General features: G+C 30.9%; 1 pseudogene; it reads left to right on the top strand.

The window, feature by feature from the left end:
* The first annotated feature begins 6,444 nt into the window (after positions 1 to 6,444).
* LOC120143256 lies at positions 6,445 to 16,104 on the top strand (annotated as a pseudogene).
* Positions 16,105 to 16,350: the final 246 nt, after the last annotated feature.

The following is a 16,350-nucleotide window of genomic DNA, read 5'->3' as shown; positions in this document are numbered from 1 at the left end:
TTTTTGCTCTGTTGTTTATAAATAATTACCAAGATCTTGGTTACGAGACTTGTTGTTTACTTTCCTGAAATGATCGCTCTAAATAATTTGCCTTTATAAGGGGATGAGCATTGTTGGTAATACTTTATTAGCTCAAAAACTTGTAAGAGGTAACTCTAGAAAGTCTATGTCTCCTAGATGCACTATTAAAGATGTGCAAAAGGCATTTGACTCAGTTGATTGGAGATTCATTCTTGTGTCCTTGAGGGGTTACCCTATGTTTTTAGGAGATTGATTGAAATCTGCATTACTACCTCTCAGTTCTCAGTCTCTTTTAATGGAACTGTAACGCCCATAACCCGTATAATTATATATATACAAATTATAGATGTCACCTGAATTTACGTAAAATATTTTCCAATTCAAAAGTGATTTAAAATTTATTTCCTTAAAATGGTATCTGATAATATAAAAATATCATCATATCATTTTATCACATACTATTTAAAACATATATTAATATGGATTTATATATCCATATTGAAACAGAGTAAAACAGTTTGTTTAACTATTACAAACCAGTTGCAAAATAATTTAACAGAGCAACTAGGACATTAATTTACATGCCACTAACAAAGTCAAAATTCCATCATAGGATGTCTTACTGATATTGTAGTATTCCTAGATGATCGGAGTGTCCTGCACTCTTACTCTATTCTTGGCTTTTTACCTACGTATGAAAATCATCACACGCTAAGTATATACTTAGTGAGCAATTTAAAACAATAAACAGTGCAATACAACTCATGCATGAAATTTAATATCATAAATGCCATAAGATCATGTTACGCATGTTCAATATTACCATGATCAACATAATATAAAATTTCTTATCAATACTTACCATTTATCCCATAAGCCCGTAAGCTTATTTTACCATAACTTACCATTTATCCCATAAGCTCGTAAGCTTATTTTACCAATATACATACCATTTATCCCATAAGCTCGTAAGCTTATTTACCAATATACTTGCCATTTATCCCATAGCTCGTAAACTTATTTTACCAATATATTTACCATTATTCCATGAGCTCGTAAGCTTATTGTATGTTATCATTCATTAACCAATAAACCATAAACCATAGCCATAGACAATAGCCAATATAAAACCCTGAGGACCCTGGGTATTCGAGTAAAATACCTACCCGTAGTGCTAAATCTGCACTAAACTTACGCCATAGTGCTAATCCGGATATGACACATAAGGTCGTGTCCACCACCTATACTAAACTTACGCTATAGTGCTAATTCGGACATGATACATAAGGTCGTATCCACCTTCCCGCACTTAGTGCCCTTCACACTATAGTGCTATTATAAACATGCAGCTGCTATACTCTATGGCATGCCAATTATACATTGTCCCTCAATGACTTGGCCATATAGTCTATTTTATTCAATACATCCATGGAAAAGTATATTATCGTAATTTAACATTGGGCAATTCATACCCGAAATAACATTCATGGTAAAATATCACATTATCCATGATCAATGCACTATAATTTCATAGTATGACATATCAATGTCATATCCAAGTTATAAAAATGACATAATATCATCTGATATAAACAAGGTAGACTTGTCACAAGTCTTCCTGATGATGTATAAAACATCCATATATAATGTCATGCATGTATTGCACTCACCTTGACACTTTATATAATCCAAAATATGTCTCACTATGTTACAATAAACCGTTCTTTTACTTGACTTGCTTCAATCACAAATCACGATCTGTATAAATCACAAATTCATAAATACATCCCTAAAACAACTCCATGATATACTTGAAACTCATTTCTACCAAATATTTAACACTTAATAATTCATTTTAACATTTACACCAACTTTTCCAATTTACACAAAATGGTCCTTAACCATTTATCACTTAGATTCTTAACCAAAAATTCCAGAATTATTTACCATTCAAATGCTTTACAAAGTCATAATTACATTTAAGTACCCCAATGCAATGTTGTACTTAAATCACTAATCTTTTAAACTTCCAAAATAGTCATAATTCATCTAACACCATTTCAATTCCAAAACAGCATTTTTCAGTGTAGTATATCAACTATTAAACAATTATACAACCATTCATAACTTTTAAAATTGTCGAATTGGTCCCCCAACTTTCAAAAATTACAAAATGGTCCCCAAATTTTCCAAGGCTTGTAGAATATTTTACATAATTTCCAGACCTTATAATTTTTCCATAATTTTTCTCATCTTTTAAGAAAGGCCTAATGGTTTAAAGTTCCAAAACTAGGTTTTCATGTTTTACTCGATTTTGATTGATTCAAGCATGAAATCAACTTTCAATCAACCTTATAACATCTCTACAATCAAATCCCTAATTAGCTCTCATTAGAACACAAAGTTCCCAACTTATAATTTGGCCGAATTTTATAGAATTATTTCTAGGAAGATTGAACATGTTATAACCATATATCAAGCTTGAATATGAATCTACAACCTCTAAATCATCAAGATTCATCATAAATTTCATGATCCCTATGAACACAAACTGTAGAATTTGGGATCTTTGAAATCCAACAAGATTATAAAGCAATATTGGTGTCAAATGATAGCGTTTTCGCGTAGATCACTTTCCTATTTCACGGCATAACTCCAATTCCAAAGGAATTGGCTCAAAAATTGAAAATAAAATATTTTCTTATCTTGGAAGCTATCTCACGTCCTTTGCTGAAGAATAAAACACTTTGACATGAAATTTCGGATATTTTTCATGCTTATCTATCATTAAATTATCATTTAATTAATATTAAATTCATTAAATTGGGTAAATACCAATTTACCCTTAATGAAACTTTATAATTACCATAAAACCTAGATATGTATCCTTATCATCTTCCAAATCATGAGACATCAACATTATCATCTTTCAAATAGTCAAAGATGAACAAAATAGTTTCTTACTTTACCATTTTGCCCTTGAAATTTCCAAAACTTACAATTCTATCACTTTAATCCAACAGTCCAAATTAAACATGGAATTAAATCTTAAAATCCAAATATTTATATTATTTCCAACATTTAAAAATGTGAAAATATATTATTTTCTTTTATTTTCGAAGTCAATGGTAATTTTTTAAAATTACCATTTAGTCCCTGAATTTTTCCAAAGTTTATACTTTGATCACCAAATTTAAAAATTTGTTTTTGGTCCCTAACCAAATCCATTTATGGAATAACATTCTTTTGGAAAAATTACCACTTAATTCCTTAAACTTTTCCTAATTTTTTACTTTGACCATCAAACTTTCAAAAGTTTCATTTTGGTCATTATCTAAATTTTTGGGGTATTACAGGAACTCTGGTGGATTTTTTCAAGAGTGCTAGGGATGAGGCAATGGGATCCCTTGTCAATTTCCCTTACCTCTTTGTCCTTGTTATGAAAGTTCTTTCTCATTTGTTTAATGTTATTGCCTAAAATGGTGTTTAGATTTCATCCTAAGTAGAAGGATTTATCTTATTCATCTTTGCTTCACGGATGACTTGCTTATTTCCTCCCATGGTTCAGTTGATTCTGTTATGGGGTCTTAAGTGTTCTTGATGTTTTTTATAAAATGTTCGAACTGAATCTTAATGCTAGGAAGATGGAGTTATTTTCTTGTGGTGTTGGGAGCAATATCTCTAGTGAAATTCAAAGGATGACAGGTTTTAAGCATGGCAAGTTACATGTGAGGTATCTAGGTATACCGCTGGTGAATAGAAAGTTTACTGAGAAAGACTAATTTCACTTGATTGTTAAGATTAGTGAGAAACTTGGTGTTTGGTCGAGGAAAGTTTTCAACTATGGTGGCATGTTGTAGCTGATTAGAGTTGTTCTATTTAGCATTACTAACTTTTGGTGTAGGCAAGTTATTCTTCCTAAGAGGGTTATTAGAAGGATCGAGCAGATGTGTATGCAATTCTTCTGGAAGGGTCGAGATGATCCTGTCGATGGTGGTGCTTAAATTGGTTGGTAGCAAATTTGCTCGTTAAAAGTCGAAGGGGCCCTGGGGCTTAGGGATTTACTGTGTTGGAATTGTATGTTTTTCAGCTCATTAAATGTATCCTTGCTGGGGAAGGCTGTTTCGAAGGCATGGATCAACATGTTTTTTAAAGGTGTTGATTATTGGTAGGTTGAGAGCAAATTTCATTTTAGTTGGACCTTATGGAGTCTGCTAAAGACGAGAGATGAGACTAGAGTTTTTGTTGGAGGTGTGAGTTGGGTGATGATTTCTAATCGGTGAATTTGGGATTGGATTAGAAGCAGGAGGCCTAAGATGCAATGGCATAGGGTTGTTTGGTTTCCCCTCTATATTCCCAAGCATTCGATTGTGGCTTAGATAATCATCTTGATAGGGTTCCTACCAAAGAGAGACTTGTAAGAATGGGGGTAGCAACGGATGGTATATGTAATATGTGTGGGGTTCATGTTGAGACTCGGGATCATATTTTCATGGAATGTTGGTTCTTTTGTGAAATTTGGACCAGGATCTTACAGCTTTGCGGTATGAAATGGAACATTACTGATTAGACCAGTGCTTTGCAATGGATTGTTGAAAAACTCTAAGGTAAGTCGCTTATAGTTTGTGTCCTCAAATTGGCTTGGGTGGGGTTTTTGTATTTTGTATGGGAAGAACGTAACTTTAGACAGTTTCGAGGGATTTTTATATCTATTGAGGAAATTGTTGAAAGTGTTAGGGGTTGTGAAGATTCGTTTACAGGTTTGTTCCATTGACATGCTTGATGAGGTAAACTTTATTCTATGCAATAGGTGAGGGATCTGATTTCTCTACTGACTCTGTCTGTTGTAGCAGCTTTATTACTTTCTTTGGATTAATCTACAATTGAATTATCCCAAAAACAAATACGTATTATACAAGTTTCAGTACGGAGTTTTTATTGATTGATTTATTAAAAATAAAAATTATGAAATGATAATGATTAGATTATGTATACGTGAATGAGGTTTTAGAGAAAGTCAATTCTATTTACATGTCATTCAAGTTTACCTGAATAAATAATCATAATCAGAAAAAGTACTGTTAAAGTATTAATTTAATTAAAGTTTTTTAAAAAGTTATTATTGGGAAGAATAATCATAAGAGATAAGTATAAAAATATAAAACAATATCTTTTAATTAAGATTCTAAATTTATAAAAAAAATGAAAATCAGTACATATATTAGTTGATCATATCGAGTAGAGATACCATTTATAAACTTTTTTAGTTAATTGGTTTATTAAAAAGGGAAAATAATTTATTTAACGATGATTAATTTATAATTGATTAATAATTGGTATAAAATAATTTTTTTGCAAGGGCATTTAAGCTAATCAATTTTAATACTTGTAAAATTATATAGATTAAAAGATTTCTATGAGGATTTGGTTAAGGTATATTCATTTCTTTTAAGAAAACATTTCATTGATAGTTTGTAAATTGTAAAATGAGTTAAAATATTTTCTCGTTACCGAATTTTGAATTATAAATCAATAATTTATTTACTCAAAAATAAATTATAAATTTATAACGATGCATGTGATTCTCAATGAAACTTTAAATGGCTAAAAGAACTCCGTCCTTACAATGCAAATGATTTAGTAATAAACTTGTAAAATTATATATAGATTAAAAGATTTCTATGAGGATTTTGGTTAAGGTATATTCATTTCTTTTAAGAAAACATTTCATTGATAGTTTGTAAATTGTAAAATGAGTTAAAATATATTTTCTCGTTACCGAATTTTGAATTATAAATCAATAATTTATTTACTCAAAAAAATAATTATAAATTTAACGATGCATGTGATTCTCAATGAAACTTTAAATGGCAAAGGAACTCCGTCCTTACATGCAAATGATTTAATAAATCCAGAAATAAATTTAAAGGTGGACATATATATGCATTGACAGCACAAAAGTTTTAGGCTTAATTATAAATTAAATGTTAAAATTATAGTGTTTTTCACAAATATACGTCTAAACTATTTTTTGGATGATCTATGTGTTTAACATTACAAATTTTATCAATTTAGGTACTCGGACCGTAAACGATGTTGATTTTCTCTGTTAAATGATATGCGTCACATTCGAATAATTTTAAATTTTTTGTTTAAAATAAAAAAATAAAATTATATTTAAAAACACAAAAGTTTTTGAAATAGCTCTAAAACTTTGAAAACCTTTGTTTCAACCCCTAAACTCACGTCGACCGCCACCTTTTGTCGTCAACGAAGCTCCACCCTACCTTACCTCCCCCGATGATCAATAACCTTATGAAATCACGACCGAGAAACGGCCAATCGATGTTTTGTGTCCCATAAACCCTAAGATGAAAATCGCGATTTCAAGCAATAACGACGGCCAATTGACGGCAAACTATGATGGCGTATGACAAGGAGGATGATAAGGACTACGTCGGCGGCAGTGGTCATGGCCAGAAAAGGCAGAGGCGATGGGTTAGGTTTGGGGATTTATGATTTTTTAGGGAGTTGTGGTTTTTCTTTTGTTTGTAATTTAAGAGAAATTATAGGTTTTTTTATATAAATATAATAATAAATTTTAAAATTATTAGAATGCAACATGTGTCACTTAATGGGAAAAACTAACGATAGTTATGGTCCGATCAATTAAGTGATAACATTTGTAACGTTAAGCACCTGATCACACAAAAAGTTTAGGTACTATTCAGAAAAACGCTTAGGCACTTATTATAATTAAGCCAAGGTTTTATAAGTACACAGAAACAAAATTTTTAAAATGAACATAATAAAAAAATAATTAACCGAATAAATTTAAATTTTAAAATAAACCCTTCTGACTCTAAGTATGGGGTGAATCTGCCATAACAACCCTTAAAATTTAAACTTGGCATGTAAAGTGAATGTGCTTAGAACTTTTGTAATTAATGTTTAATTTTGTTTATTATTTGCTCTGCATCTAATTATGATAATTTCGGTGATACAGTCAGAAATCAAATTCAACGGGGGTAAAGTACATAGTCATAAAATGAGAATAAATCTAAATAAATTAAAATTGGATGTTCAAATAAACAAATATTACTATACATTCTTTAATACAAAAAATTGGCAGCAATCCCAAACTGTAACCAACTCTGTCTAAAAATGAGCGACATTCGACTTGAAAAAACAAATTGTTGATTTGATTTAAACACTAAAAATTTGACTCAATTCGTATTTATATATTGATCCGATTAAAATTTAAATAAGTTTAAGTTATAAAATAATTCAAATAACTAAAATTTAATAATTAATGGATTAATTTTTAAGTTTGAATCGAGTTTCTCAACTTTACAGATATATGCATATTGCATATGAAGAAATATATATAAATATATATATATATATATATATATATATTATTGTATATCATTTATGGTTATAAAAATTATTTAAATTTAGATAAAAAAATTGAACAACTTGACTTGAGTAGATTTTTATAAACTCGATTTGAAAAATATTAAATAAAATTTAAATTATAAATAGCGCTCGTCAATTTAAAAAAAATTACTCGACTCGATCAAATGTTCACTGTAGCTCCATCTTCTATATGTGTAAGTTTAGTTCAAAACTATTATGATCTGGACTTATTTTATTGGTTACTTTTATTGGTTAAATTTATTTGTAATGTTTCGAAATATTACTTTGTATTTGTAATCAATAATTTAATTTATACTTCTATTTTAAAAGAGTATTGACTTTTTTTTTTCTAATTTTCTAAAATTAAATTTATTTCTTTGAATATCCTAATTATAGAATTTTATAAAAATATTTTAAAATATTTCCTTTAAAGTTTTCACAATTATTTGTTTTCAAATTTTTTAAATTGTATTAACTAAGTTTAGGATCATGAAATGTCGAAGTTTAAAAAATATAGCAATTGATTAAGAGGGGGAACATTTTATATGATTACTGACTCCACAAATAACCATGGATAAGTATACTATAAGATCAATGAAGTCTTGGTTAGTCTTTTAAGTTTTTGAGTATTTAGGTTGTTAACCATCATTTGCATGAATCAAGCGATCCAGTGGTTAAAGTATAATTATTATATCTAAAGATCTCAAGTTTAATCAACAGTGATTACAGAGTATTTGAGTATCATTGTTAATGATTGAAAGCTTTCACACCCTAAATTAATATAAAAAAAATCATCTGGCATGCTCGTATTATATGCCAAATTAAAATCTAAATACTGACTATCTGATAAACTGAGCATGTCAACCTACAAATAGTCATAATGACCATACGACTGACACACTAAAAACTTCTATAAATATCCTTAATCAAGATTAGAAAAAGGAAGATGAATTGTCTCTAACCACCACCCTCTTTCTTTTTCATGATAATTCATTTTTTTATCTCCTTTAACCGTGGATCAACTTTATTTTTCACTTCGTAACTTTTCATTAAATAGGAGAGAAAAGATTGATTCTAGTTCTAATTGTTTGGATATGTATTGTAATTATTATTGTTCTTATATTTGTAAAAAAAATAACATAAAGATATAGTTGAAATAAAATTGTGGATTTATTGGTGAATAGTATCAAAACCAATAATTAATAACAACAATAATTACATAAGAATGTGCTTATCATTTGATAATTGACCCCTAAAAGCATCATTTTTCAAATCACATGCTCATGGCCCATTGGCACCATTGTCCGACACCCTCTATTTAAATCCTCCCCTCCTCCACACATCATTCCATTAAAAAAAGTCATTTCATCTCGATTTCTCTATCTTCATTTTTCTATTTTTTCGACATACATCATACATGTTTCCTCGACGGTGCATATGGGTGAATGGACCGGTGATCATCGGTGCAGGTCCCTTGGGTCTAGCCCTTGGTGCATGCCTTAAGTCATCACCAATTCAACCTTCAACAACTCAAACCGAGCAAGATTTGCATCAAGGAGATGGAGATCAAGAGCCAAGTTGATGCATCAAGGGAGATGTTTTTCTCCAAATTGACGATGAAGTAATCATGAAACGATTTTAAGGAATGAAAGCTCCTCGTGAACAATTGTAATTGTTTTCAGTAATAATAATTTTTTGTACGTTTTGAATGAATTGTTATTTGGATTGTGGATTATTAGCATTTTTTATTAATGAATATTATAAAATTTATTTTGGACTCTCATTTTCGAATTTCTGGATCCGCCACTGCTTAAGAACCAAGGTATGCCATTCATAGTCTCGAACGAGTCGACTGCAACGCTTCGCTTTGGCAGAAACGAACCTACGGTCGGCTTAAGCTTCATCTTCCTAAACAATTTTGCCAATTACCCTACTTTCCATTCCCAGATGACTTCCCTGAGTACCCTTCTAAATATCAGTTCATAAGCTATCTTGAATCCTATACAAAACACTTTAGAAATAAGCCCCAATTTCAATGAGACAGTGCAGTCAGCTAAGTAAGATGAAACATTCGGTTTGTGGAGAGTCAAACCATCTCGGCAAGCGGTCCGATCCCCGTCGAAGTTGAAGTCGAATACATTGTCGTGGCTTGCGGTGGCCACGGGAGAGAATGCGGAGAAGTAGTCCGGATTTCGAAGGCTTGCAAGATTTCAGTGGTCGTATCACACATGCTTGTGTCTATAAATCTGGTAAGAGTTATTGTGGGGAGCGTGTTTTAGTGGTCGGATGTGACAATTCGGGCATGAAAGTTTCCTTGGATCTATCTAACAAATATTTTTTGTTTCATTATACATTTTCTATTTATTTTATTTATTCGTTTTATTTTTTACTATTTTGTTTTGTTTTTTTTTTTGTATTTGTTTTCTTAACATTTTATATATATATATTTACTATTATTTTCTTTCTTTCTTTTTTTATTTTTTATTTTTTTATTTATCTTTATTTTTTTTTATTTTTTATATTTTTTTATATTTTTATTCTTATTTTTATTTATTTATTTATTATATATATATATTATTACTTTCTTCATTTTATTTATTTTCTTTTTATCCTTATTTTTGTTTGGATCGATTATTACATTTTAATTTAACTTCAATTTTTTAATTTAAGACAACTGGAAATTAATTAGTACCAAAAGGGCAGTTCAAGTGTGCTAATTATTACTTGACTGAGTTGACTCCGAATCCTACACTTTGGTAAGATGCAGATCAGGTAAGAAATTAAGGTGTCTAATCAACCCATTTTTATCCTTAAAATAAATGATCGGTGGCGACTCTAACGTTTTTATCTAAGTCGAAACCCAATTTCAGGCCCAACCGAAAGACCATTACGACAAGTTTATTGTATATATATACTCTAACGTTTTATCTAAGTCGAAACCCAATTTCAGGCCCAACCGAAAGACCATTACGACAAGTTTATTGTATATTATAATTATTTATTTATCTATTTTGACATAATCGTTTATATTTGAGTTGCTAATCAACTGATTTAGATTAATTAATTTAGTACGGTCGTCTTAAGCTTCATCTTCCTAAACAATTTTGCCAATTACCCTACTTTCCATTCCCAGATGACTTCCCTGAGTACCCTTCTAAATATCAGTTCATAAGCTATCTTGAATCCTATGCAAAACACTTTAGAAATAAGCCCCAATTTCAATGAGACAGTGCAGTCAGCTAAGTATGATGAAACATTCGGTTTGTGGAGAGTCAAAACCATTCGGCAAGCGGTCCGATCCGCGAAGTTGAGAAGCGTATCCCATTCGAAGTTGCAAGAAGAGGTGGGTAAGAGTTATTGTGGGGAGCGTGTTCTTGTGGTCGGATGTGGCAATTCGGGCATGGAAGTTTCCTTGGATCTATGTAACCACAATGCGAAACCGTCGATAGTCGTTCGAAGTTCGATAAGCATGTTCGACACCAAAAAGTATATAATTAACAGAAGAATATAATTAACCATCGTTTTGGTTTGATCAACAGGTCCATGTGTTGCCCAGGGAAGTTTTCGGAAAATCAACTTTGAATTTGCAGTCTCAATGATGAAATGGCTACCCCTTCGGCTTGTGGACAAGATCCTCTTCATTTTCGCCTATCTAACACTCGGAAACACCGCAAGATATGGTCTTAAAAGGCCATATCTAGGACCTCTAGAGCTGAAAAACACGGGAGGGAAGACCGGTACTCGACATCGGCGCTTACGGAAGATCAAATCGGGCAAAATCAAGATTGTCCAGGGATCAAAAAGTTCTCGAGGCACAAAGTCGAGCTATTCGACGGCCAAGCTCTCGAGATCGACTTGGTCGTCCTCGCAACCGGCTATCGAAGCACGTTCCTTCATGGCTCAAGGTGAAGCAGATTCCCCTTGTCTCATTCCAAATCATTTCTCGTTGACTTTGGTTTTTTTTATATGTGTCATTCATGTGACGTTGACAGTTATGGAAGTGAAAGACATATGCTTTCACATGTTTAGGAATTTCAGAACACCGTCGCTGGTTTTGTTTTGTTTTTATCTGATCCAAATATGAAAACTTTAATTAAAGATGCATTTTTTTTACAGGAAAATGAGTTGTTTTCAAATGATGGGATACCAAAGAATCCGTTCCCGAATGGGTGGAAAGGGACTGGAGGATTGTATGCAGTTGGGTTCAAAAGGAGAGGTCTTTCTGGTGCATCTTTGGACGCCATTAGCGTAGCTCATTACCAATGTGGAAAGATGAAACCAGGAGAAGAGAAATCCGGACCGACCGCGTCCAAGGTTTATTTATTTATTTATTGGATTTTTTTGTATTCTTGGTTCCAAGGTTTTACATTAACTAATTTGGACCAACCGTGTCGAACACTGATTTTAGTAGGCGAGTCTCCCAATAAGAATTTTTTACGTACACAAAGACTTAAACTCGAGACCTTCCTTAAACGATATCAAATAACTTACCACTTGAACCAACACCTATTGATTTATTTATTTTGGATATGGTTCCACTTCTTTAAGAAACTTTGTAGCACTACATTAATAATGTTTACTTCATCTTATTTTTCACCTTAATTTGTTATATCATTTTATTAAGTTTTGTAGACACCATTTTTCGTTCCTATGTTATAATTATATGATTATATAATGTATATATTATAATATATTATATATATATCATTTACATATCCTTTTTCTTTTTATTTTACACGTCCAAATCCAAGTACAAACAAACCAAACAGTGGACCCAAGACTCAATAGACCACAAGGAGCAATCCGAACCGGATCCATTTGTGCTTGACCCGAACCGGTCCACTGGAGCGACCTGACCTAGAAGACTAGGGTTTCTAGAACCCTAACTTTCCTCTCATCCTTCTCAGCGCCGCAAGCCCCAACCGATCAACAAGGCTCGATTTTTCGGCGAATCCTCACCAACCACCAACAAACAACAAGCACGAAGTTTAGTTTCATTAGGATTCTTTTGATCTAAAAATAGCATATTTTTTTATTATAAATACGCATGTAAATCGAACTCAAAACAGACACGAAATATACTCGAAAATTACACAAGAAATAGATAATAGAAGTACACAAGAGTTCGAAGCACTTTGGTATAATTTCGAAGCAAAATAAAGGGTAAAAATCTTACCTTTCTCAGGTTTGTTGCTTGCACGAGAATCATTTATTTTCTTTTTTTTATTTTAGACCCCGAAAAACTCAAGAACGAGTGGTTGGCCGATGAATGAGGGGCGTTTTCGAGATCTTCTTTCTAGATTCCCCCGAGGTTTTTTAAAAAATATTCATGTTTTTAAGATGGGGTATGAAACACGTTCGATTTTTAAAAAAAAATTGTCATCGATGAACGGCGGCCGAAATCTGGGTTCATATGAACCAACGATTGTGTTCTTCAATGATGAAGGACAATTGAGAGAAAACATAAAAGGGGGCTTTTGTTTGGCAAAATGAAAAAATGAATTGTTTGGGTTAATTTTTGGGTTTTATACGACCCGTTGGACCGACCCATGACCCGAACGGATCCCTAGGTTCACCTTGGTGTTTTAAACCATGCACTTTGAACCCAAAAATCAATTTAAAAACTAGATTTCCTTTTAGATTTACCCCCAATTTTCTTTTCTTTCAATTTAGTCCTTTTGTTATTATTATTTATTTATTGTTAATTTTATTATTTTTATTTTTTTATCAAATGTTTTATTTATTCGTTTATATATATATATATACACTTTACTTTATTTTTAATTTGTTTACGTAGTATTTTATATGATATATATATCTATATATATATATATATTTGTTTATTATATCATGTCATTATACATTTCTATTTATTTTATTTATTCGTTTATTTTTTACTATTTTGTTTTTTTTTTGTTTTTTTTTTTGTATTATTTGTTTTCCTAACATTTTATTATATATATATTTACTATATTTTTTTCTTTCTATTTTTTATTTTTATTATTTATTGTTTATTATTTATCTTTATTTTTTATTTCTTTTATATTTATTTTATTTTATTTTATTTATATTTATTTTATTTTTGTTTCTATTTATTTATTTATTATATATATTATTACTTTCTTCATTTTATTTATTTTCTTTTTATCTTATTTTTTTCTTTTATTTCTTTATCTTTATTTTATTTATTTTTTTACTTTTTTTATCTTTACTTTATCGTTTCTTTTTCTCTTTATTTTTTTTTTTTTATCTCATTTTCTTTATTTCATTTATTTTTTATTTTTATTTTTTCATTACCTTTTTTTCTTTTTTTATCTAACATTTTCTTGATTTTTTTAAAGTGGTACGTTCTAAATCCATTAAAAGAAAAGTAGTTTGGATCGATTATTACATTTTTAATTTAACTTTCAATTTTTTAATTTAAGACAACTGGAAATTAATTAGTATCGAAAGGGCAGTTCAAGTGTGCTAATCATTCATTGACTGTAACTGACTCCCGAATCCTACACATCTTTGGTAAGATGCAGATTAGGTAAGAAATTAAGGTGTCCAATCAACCCATTTTTATCCTTAAAATAAATGATCGATGGCGACTCTAACGTTTTTATCTAAGTCGAAACCCAATTTCAGACCCAATCGAAAGACCATTACGACAAGTTTTATTGTATATTATAATTATTTATTTATCTACTTTGACATAATCGTTTATATTTGAGTTGCTAATCAACTTATTTAGATTAATTAATTAGTACGATTGAAAGCTTATAGTAAGTACTTACGAATTATTATTAGAACTATAATAATCAACTTTCAATTTTTATCTATAAAATTATATAAATACTATATGTTTAAATCAGTACATATTTCATAAAAGATTTAAAGAAGACAAGAACATGCTCGTTATGGTACAAGAAATATAGAATGTTGATTATAAAAGTTTGTTATAGATTATAAAGAGGATGAGAGTAGTCACGAGAAATGTGAAAGATTTTACTAAAACTTTATGATTTGTAAAAGAAAAATTGTCAAAAATATAATTTTAAAAATAAATTATAAATTTTATATATTTAAAAATTTTGATTCATTGAAATAATGAGATAAAAAATTAATTATAATTGATGAACTAAATGAAATATTATCCAGAATGTATAACATAATTTATTTCACGTAGATAATGACAACTGATGGTAGTTCAAAGACGCAACAACGTGAGAGATGGGAGGGGGCAATTACCCCAATTAACTTCGACGGTTTAATTGATTTTAGGTCTCTAATATTTTTAAAATCATTATAATTAAGTTATTGTCCCTCCCAAAATCAATGATTTAATTAATTTTATACTTTTAGTTTTAAAATGAAATTTTGAGATCTAACATTTTTTGTTTAATTACGATTTAAGATCCTTCAATCTTAAAATCAATGAAATTAAATCATAACTTCTTTAAATCTTATAATTTATTCAATTTTAAAGATCTTATTTATTTCAAAATTAAATAACTTATCCATCATAATTACTCCGTCCTTGAATGCCTTATTCATTTTATATCAAATCAAAAGTTTAATGCTAATTTTTAGTGGTCATAAAAATTATTTAACATAATTTAATGATTATTAACATAAATTATTTTAAAAGATGGAGAGAGAGACTAAAAGTGGTCAAGAATTGCGACTATTAAGAGTGCCAACTCACCTTGTAGGAAAATAAGATAACAAAGCATGGATAACTTATCACTTTAGTTATTGTCAGTTGTAGCTTGTGGTTTAAAATATGTTTTCAACTCCTTTTTATTGGCCCATAAAAGAAAAGGAAGTCATTTTTTTATGTCCCAATAAACTGTCACACTCCAAATTTTTAAGGTAAATTTTTTTTAATTAAGGGACTAAAATGAGTAGTTTTAAAAGATTTTGGGTTAATCTTGTAAATTTAGAAAGTTTAAGGATTTAACTTTAATTTTTCCATTTTTTTGATTAGTGAAAAATAAAAAAAATGGAGTTGATAGGGGATTCAAACCCTTGTCCCTTAGCATGATGGATACCCACACTTTAGCCATTAGACTAAGGCATTATTTGTGTTTTATTTTAATATAATATAATATATATATATATATATATATTATATATATAATATATATATATATATATATATATATGGTTCTTTGAAAATACACATAACTAAACCCCTTGAAACCCCAAACCCCAAACTAAGTCATCCTTATTGCCCCTCCGACCAACAACCTCCTGTCGGAGGTCGAGTGCATCGCCGTCGCCATCGAACTCAGCAACGATTGACGATTCAACCTCAACCCTTAAATTGCTTGTTTAGGTCGGCATTCATTGCATAGAGAGAGATAGATCGTTCGGCTACCCTCCTCGTCGCTCCCTGCTTTGGTCGGTTGTACAGGTCACCGCCACCCCATCAGGGGTGCCAGGCCCTGCGAATCAACCCCTGCCAGCTACTCTCCTCCAGCGTCACCGTTCTTCAGGGAGATACATTTGAAAGCTCACCAAAAACCCCCTGTCGCCTCGGTTATTACGAATTTCGACCAACATAGACATCGGTTCACCGCACCGCCATCTCTGCTAGCCACCTCGTTCTCGTGCGCTCAAAACCCAACCGGAGGGTCACCGTATTACCATTGTTTCCCTCGTCACCGTCGTGGGTAAGCCTTCAAATGTTTTGTTTCAGTTATTTGTTGCAGTTTTTGGCTACTTTTTGAGTTGTTGTTGCAAATGATGATGGTTGAAGTTGTTAAAGTACTTGGCCGCCATCCCCGGCCCCGTCGCCTTCACCATGTGCACGTGAGGCTCTTCTTTGGTCTTAGAACATTTTAGAATCGATTTGAGTTAACTCGAACCGGCCTGAGTCAACCCGAACAGGTCTGACCTGTTGACCTTGACCCGAACCATTGA

This window comes from Hibiscus syriacus, unplaced genomic scaffold, assembly GCF_006381635.1.
Source record: "Hibiscus syriacus cultivar Baekdansim isolate YM2019G1 unplaced genomic scaffold, ASM638163v2 tig00110840_pilon, whole genome shotgun sequence".
In the NCBI taxonomy this organism is placed as follows: domain Eukaryota; kingdom Viridiplantae; phylum Streptophyta; class Magnoliopsida; order Malvales; family Malvaceae; genus Hibiscus; species Hibiscus syriacus.
The sequence above is the reverse complement of the archived record's forward strand: the minus strand, read 5'-3'. Positions and strand labels throughout refer to the sequence as shown.